This window comes from Lycorma delicatula, chromosome 13, assembly GCF_047948215.1.
Source record: "Lycorma delicatula isolate Av1 chromosome 13, ASM4794821v1, whole genome shotgun sequence".
Classification (NCBI taxonomy): domain Eukaryota; kingdom Metazoa; phylum Arthropoda; class Insecta; order Hemiptera; family Fulgoridae; genus Lycorma; species Lycorma delicatula.
Genome location: NC_134467.1, coordinates 5,199,819 through 5,207,589, shown reverse-complemented (window position 1 = coordinate 5,207,589; position 7,771 = coordinate 5,199,819). Strand labels below are relative to the sequence as shown.

Sequence of the window (7,771 nt, the reverse complement as noted above, 5' to 3'; positions counted from 1 at the left end):
TTACGTTAATTGTACATAATTGTTTTAATTAGTTATTAAATAAGTGATTTTATTGCATCATATAAAAGAATTGTAAAGAACAAATATGGCTGATGCAATACATTCGTAGTTTTGGTCTGCTTGGACAGTGATATTTTTATAGATATATATTTTTTTTAATTTTATTATTTTTCCTGGATTGTAATATGACTTGAGTTTTAAATTATTATTTTTTCGATTATTTAATTGTAATTAATGTAGTGAGATGGACCAAACGTAAATTTATTTTCTAGCCTAACACTATAAATTTAGTGCGAAGTGTGTATTGAGTAAAAGTTTTATTTATTTTATTCGGTTAATTATAAACTTCGTGTACATTAAGTGTTTGGTGTTTCTGCCGGTGTATTGAGAATTTTTCGTTTCGCTTTCGCGTTCTTTTCGTCTCAGTATTATTAGTTGTCAAGTTCGTGTATTCATTATTTATTTTGTTAAGCCCTGTTAGAAATTTATAAATCATTACTTAAAGCATAATACATTTATAAAGCAATAACTTGTAAAGAATTTATAATTTTTTTACATTTTTATCTTTTGCAACTTTAATGTCATTTACATGATTTTATGGTGAAATGATTTTACCTTACCAGAGTAAAAAAAAATATTATATTTTAATTAAATTCATTCTTATTTTGTTGTAAGAATAATTCATGTAATATAGTGGTGTATGCCTACTTGCTGACATTGTGCTACAGTACCTGTACGTAATGTTTTGTAGCAGTATGAATTTATTTCTGTTATTTTTAATCCTTGAAAATTCCATTGAAAATTATTTTAATAGTACATGCTAGTTTCTTCTACAAATTTTACATATTCCTGAATTTGTGTTGACCATTGTGCCCTTCAACTTTAACATGTTAATTTTTACATATATGATAATGAAGAGGTAGGTTGTTTAGAAGTATACAGACAATTATTTATATCTACGTAGAATATAAAATTTAATTTTTTCATGCTGTGTATATGTGTGCTTACTCGATCATTGTCAAAAATATAGTATAGATATAAATTTTAAGATATCTTAAAATCTTTTTTTCTCTCTTTTTTAAATATAAGTTTATGTATATTTTATTGTTTTTAAATTATATATTTATTTATGTTTTCTATTTTACTTTATGCTGTAAACTCAAAATTAGTTATTAGTCAGATAGGAGTACACCTCGGACATTTTTGTTGCCACTATATTTTTTTTAATAAAAAGGATTCTATTAGTTGAACATGAGTTACGGTTCACTTACCGACTTAAAAATTATTTGCTTGACTTTTTTGTGGTGTGGTTGGTATAAATTTAATTGTTACTATTTATCTTCTTGATTTAAGTTAATGTTACATTAGATTTTCTATTTTGTATGTATATATCAGGTGAACTTCTAATATCATTACAATTAGAATCACTTTTACAGTTTGTCTGATGCCACGCCTTTTATGAATGTAATAACTTATAAAATTGTAAGCATTTTCCATAATAATTAACCGTTTGTCCAAACTAGAAAGTGCTGGCTTTTGGAGTTCTCTACGTGTTGAAGAAAGATAGTTTCATAAAACGATTGTAATTATTGCTTTTTCTTAATGTATATGATTGTTTTGACTACTGATGGTATTAAATTGCATAACTAAAATTATTTAAATTCAAGAAATTTTTGTTGTAAAATATGGTAATTCTGAGCAATTGATCAACTTCAGTTTTTTTCATGTTACCATAGAAGATGTTTAGGATCTAAATGTCTGAAAGCATGTTTGGATAGCGGGTGACCCGTAAGTTCACACCATGTTAGTACTCTAGTCGATTAGTAATCAGTTTTTGGAGTTATTGAGATTTGTTCAGTTTACTGATCTGTTCTGTGTTGGGAGATTAGGGTTAAGGTTAGGAATGAACCGTAAACTAACCTTAATGGTCATTAGAGTCGAATCGAACTGTGATTCTGGTGTTGAAGATGACCGATTGTGTTTTTTGTAAGGTGACATCCATCATTCAAATGACTTATAGCATAGAAAATGTATTATAGTCTCTTTATAGTGACCATATTTCCATTTAAAAATAAATTCAGCCAAGCGTTATATGAATCCATTTAAGTATTCTCATACCTTAGTAATTTATCTCCAACCTCTCTTCAAAAAAGTGTAACCTTAACTCAACCTCATGACAGAATGGATCAGCATCTGAGCATGTATCGATGATTCACAGAACCGGTTGCTGATCGGTTAGACTACTGTGATAACACGCTGCTGACTTTAAAATTGCACAAGTCACCTGCTTTCCAACATTTAGATTTTTTTCTCTTGATACTAAGCATATTTCCTATGATATATTAAAGTATGAAAAGAATTAAATTGATCTAGTAATTGCGCAAAATTACTTAAAATAAACTTTCCATTCTAAATTCTAATGCACGTTGAATCATTAAAACTATAAATTTTCATTTAATAATAGTAGATGATTTTTAAAACAAAAGTATGTTTATAAAGTTTCTGCATTCAAAATAGAATAAATCAAAATATGTGTGTGTTTCTTGAAAATAAAAATAAATATCGCGTTATAAGATAGATTAAAAATTTGTAAATAATAAATTACAGACTTTGCGTATAAAAATTCATAATTTCTCACTAGAATATTTCTGTTTATCGAATCAGCATTTCATGATTATTTTATCTGCATTTAAGATAAAACAGATCTTCTGATTGTAAATGCTTTAGGATCTGTTTAGTGTGAGCAAAAAAGACCATGTTATATCTTGGGAAAAATTTCTATTTCATTGAATATACTACTGTAATTTTACTAATATTATAACAAAGTAGCCGAATATTTCCAAATCATATGCTGTGTCTGAATATTTTGAAGTTATTCGGTTTGTTAAATTTATGTTTTCGATTTGTTGTAATTTAAACAGAATTAAATAAATTTTAATTATATGTTCATTTGGTTTTGTTGTTCAGTCAGAAACGATCTTCCCTGTTGTTCACAACCCTTCTCCCCCCAAAAAAGGCAATACATATATGCATTAGTTTATGATTACAGCTAAGACATATTTTCAGTTCTGTTAATTGACCACCACTGTTTTATAACTTACAACAAATATTAGTCTGCCATTAATTAGTATGCAACTGCACATTTACTCGCCACACACCTTTCTACACCTCCATCTCTCATGGTCGTCACTTACATCCGACACCGTATATTTGTAGTGATTTTTCTTTAGGTAAAATGTTAACATTTTCACTTTGAAATAGAAAGGACCAGCCAGAACACGCTTAACTATTAAATTCTGCCGGTGTATGTGTATTATAAAAAATAGTAGGGAACAGCTAACAGAACCTGTCCCTTATTTTTTACGGTTTGTAATATATATTATTTAAAAAACAGTACATGTTAACACCTTTTTGGGTCGAATGAATCGAGTCTTTTGACGGGATATTACACTTAATAACAAGTAAATATGAACTCCGTCAAATGACGGGAACAGCACTCTAAGTGTTAAAGTACAATGATTTGTGATTTTTAGACATGATGGTGAGGAATAATTGTATTATTTAATAAATAGGGGGTCTTAATTATAAAATGGCCGCCACATATTTGTTTCTAGAAGTAACAGTTATTACCGATAATTAATATCAATCAACTAATTAAAATACTATTAATAATAATAATAGTATCGGTGTTAATTAAGTATTTAAACATTTCACATATATAAACATACAAATATTTAACTTTATCGGTAAGTAAAGTATTTAATTATTATGTTTAATTAAATTCCCTGTTATAAAAAACATATTCAAACGTTACATTAAATTTTACAAAATAGCCAATTTGGTAACTACCCCTAATAATTACCTCTTAAGTAAGGGATGAATAAAATACCGAATTTACCGTCAACAGTTATTAATAAAAAGAAGGATTAACGCAGTTTAATTTCATTTCATTAGATTATAATATAAAATTATTTATCTACGAAAACAAATATCTTTTTAGAAACACCTTAAATAAATAATTATATAATACAATTTAATGGAAAGTTGTGTTTACATATCGGTCTTACGTAAAAGTTATAAAAATTCCTCAAATAAATTTTTTTTAAATATTAGGCATAGAGAATTTAGATTGTCAAAATGTCTCTGCTACAAAACGGTCTAATTTTTACTTCCTTGTACGAAGTAAAGGAAGTATTGTAATCGCGAAAAGTGTCTGTTTTCAGATTTCAACGGAAATATCCATTTTCATCATCCCCGATTTCATTTTGACTAGTTTCGGCGTGACTTCTGTACGTCTCGTATAACTCAAAAACGATTAGCCGTAGGATGTATAAATTTTTGGGTTTAGAACAGTTGTAACATCTAATTGCGGACCTCTCGTTTTGATTGCAATCAAGCGGACCAAAAATGTACAAAACAGCCCGAAATCCAATTTTTATTTGGATTTTTGAGGTTTCTTAACTGCAGTAATAAATCCTCATCGAGAGCTTGTCAACGATATATCATAAGCGGTATTTATTTTCATCGGTTTCATAGTTATAGCTCAATAAAATTTTAATTAATGAAATATTTGGATCTTACAAAGGGAAGGCACGTCGGTTCAAATCTGATTTCATATACATATTTTTTTATTTATTTAAATATATTGATTTATTAATAATTATTAATCTCAGATTGTAATAATAGTTTTAAAATAAATAATGATTCAATAATAACAAAAAACTATATGTATATATATATATATATATATATATATATATATGAAAAAAATCGGAAGTTATTAATGAAGTAAGATTTTATGTAATTTTCATTTTAAAAAAATATGTATATGTAATATAATAGGCGTACAAACAAGTCATGTGGTGTCCACATTAGATATTTCCTGTATGACACAAGTACATCAGGGAGGCTTCATGGAGAAAATCTGAAGTTTTTAATCGAAAGAGTACCATAACTTAGAGGAATACAAAAACACTATTTTCAAGTTAAAATAAAAAATTAATTAAATCTCTGAACGGGTATGGGGTGGGTTTCGAAGTAAATATTACGGGATTTTTTCTTTACCTTCTGTTCACTAAAGATCACGTTTCCAAAATTTAGATGGGGCTTGTCGTATGCTAAACATGTGCTTTTTTCAGTCACATTCAATACGGTGTTACTTTCAATATAATTTATTATAAATGTATTTTTTAAATGTTATTAATAATTTTTTTTCACAAAAAATGCTTCAATTTTGCTTTTAATTTTTATTTTCAATTAGAATTGCATTATCTTAAGTTAATTTCAGTAGTTTTCTTAGGAAGACTGATTATTAGACTAAAACGCTATGTTGCCATTTAAACTGATTTACTATTGTAACATTTAAACTGTTATGTTGCCACTTCTTCCGTTGTGGTCCCGTAGCCGCCGAGCTTGGCATTAGACAAATCGCCGCATTGCGTTTTTTCGTATTCAATACGTTTACGTAGAAGATGAATAAAAATAATAATTTTTAATATTTTGGTAAAATTTTTATTATCTATTTTTTTTTAAATTTAATAACGAATCAATATATTATAATTTTACTATTAAAAAAAAAAAAAAAAATTACTGCATTTACACCCTCGGGCTGCTCTTCATAAAAATATAGATCATAGGAAAGTAATTTGGAAGTCGTAAAAATATTATGGGCATTTTACTAAAAATGAATTAAACTTGCAAAATTAATGATTGCCTCCACTAGTAGTATTTTATGCATAAAATTTTTTTTGGAATCTTTGTAATTTTTTTTATTATTTTCATTTCTTAAAAATTAAATAATAATAATAATAATAAATTGTACTTAAGTTGTATTATTTTTTTATCGTTATATTTATCCGAGATATGATAAGGCGTAAATGTTCCTCAGGATTGAACAATGAGCAGCGCCCGTGCGAAGTTAGATACGATAACTAATTGTACTACATTGCATCTTGAGTGAAAAATAATATTACTGTCTCTTTTGTCAAATGAAAAATGACAAGTGACAAATGAAGAGGTATTGCGGCAAATAGATGAAGAAAGAAGCATTTGGAAAAATATAGTTAAAAGAAGAGACAGACTTATAGGCCACATACTAAGGCATCCTGGAATAGTCGCTTTAATATCGGAAGGACAGGTAGAAGGAAAAAATTGTGTAGGCAGGCCACGTTTGGAATATGTAAAACAAATTGTTTTACATATGTAGGATGTAGAGGGTATACTGAAATGAAACGACTAGCACTAGATAGGGAATCTTGGAGAGCTGCATCAAACCAGTCAAATGACTGAAGACAAAAAAAAAACAATAAATAATAATAATTCAATAATAACAAAAATATATATATATGAAAAAAATCAGAAGTTATTAATGAAGTAAGATTTTATGTAATTTTCATTTAAAAAAAATATATATATGTAATATAATAGGCGTACAAAGAAGTCATGTGGTGTCCACATTAGATATTTCCTGTATGACACAAGTACATCAGGGAGGCTTCATGGAGAAAATCTGAAGTTTTTAATCGAAAGAGTACCATAACTTAGAGAAATACAAAAAACTATTTTAAAGTTAAAAAAAAATTTAATTAAATCTTTGAACGGGTGGGGGGTGGATTTTTTCTTTACCTTCTGTTCACTAAGGATCACGATTCCAAAATTTTGATCTCTTTTGCTTTCCAAAATGTCACATTTCTTCGGTCCATCTATTCAGGTTTATACCTTCTTTTTCTTTTTCGCTAGAAACGTAGATTTTCAAATCAATTTTCTAAATTTATCTCTGTCTTTATACAGATCATTATAATGTTTATTATTTTTAAATCTGTTTATTTTTCTTTAAACCGGGCTCTGTTTATGTAGAGATTAAATAGGGTTTAGTCAAGCACCGATTCCGGTGGCGTATTGTACTTGAAATTACTGCGGTGCTGCTCCAGAAAAACCTTTTCTGGACCTTTTCAAGGCCGTGGTCAAATTTTTATGGAAATTAAAAGAACCGACAAAAATGAATCGAATAGAATAGCTGGAAGCAGGATATTAATCTAATTCTACACTTTATCGGTTTTTTAAGCACAGCACATTCTGCTTTAAAAATCGTATTCGGTTTAACCGAATTATTAATAAAATGTCAATACGGATAATATTTTTTAGTATTATTAGATAATAACTTAATAAAATGTCGGTTTAAAAACACTGCAGTCTAACGGTACTTAATTTAAATTTCTATTACATAGAAACAAATACGTAATTATTTTTTACTAATTACCTTCTCTTTTGCCCTTCCAGCGTATTTTTGGACGGTTGTGGCGATCAAAGAGTTCTTGCTTTACACAATCTTCTGATCGCTACTGAAAAACAACTAAACCGCTTTCGTATTCCTTCTACCGACTAAACTAGAAAAGGGAACGAACGTGGAACGTTCCACACACACGCGGAGTAAAAACAAAACTACCTTCTACCGGCACGCAAGGGTCAGAACTGCGGGAGCGACAGTGCTTTCTCTCCCTCAAAGCATCGTTCAGCGTTCTTTACGCGCATGCGTAGAATAGCCAAACAGTACGCCGCTGTAACTGTGAAGCTCACAGTTTCATATAAAGATTTTTGTATGTTTTCATACACGCGCAGTTTGTTTACTTGAATTCTATAAGCTAACCGAATAAGATATACATGAAAAATTGATGATTTTTGACATCGAAGTAACTTAACTAGGAAGATTTCCTTCAATTTTAACGCGATTCAATATAATTGTGTCAAGAATGCTTAACTTTTGAAAAGATTT

General features: G+C 28.5%; 1 protein-coding gene and 1 long non-coding RNA gene across 5 annotated transcripts in view; one reads left to right on the top strand and one right to left on the bottom strand.

The window, feature by feature from the left end:
- The window catches only part of LOC142334134 (uncharacterized), a 39,297-nt gene extending 31,841 nt beyond the window's left edge, over positions 1 to 7,456 (bottom strand). The window contains exon 1 of the long non-coding RNA XR_012758780.1: positions 7,259 to 7,456. This is a non-coding gene — a long non-coding RNA (uncharacterized LOC142334134). The remainder of the gene's footprint in view (positions 1 to 7,258) is intronic.
- The window catches only part of LOC142334132 (uncharacterized), a 59,573-nt gene that overhangs the window by 2,885 nt on the left and 48,917 nt on the right, over positions 1 to 7,771 (top strand). Inside the window, exon 1 of one of the 4 annotated variants that reach the window (XM_075381885.1) lies at positions 657 to 919. The exons of the other annotated variants lie outside the window; for them this stretch is intronic. The gene's annotated coding sequence lies outside the window, so the exon portion shown is untranslated. Of the gene's footprint in view, positions 1 to 656; positions 920 to 7,771 lie in introns of those variants that run through there. 4 annotated transcript variants of the gene reach the window in all.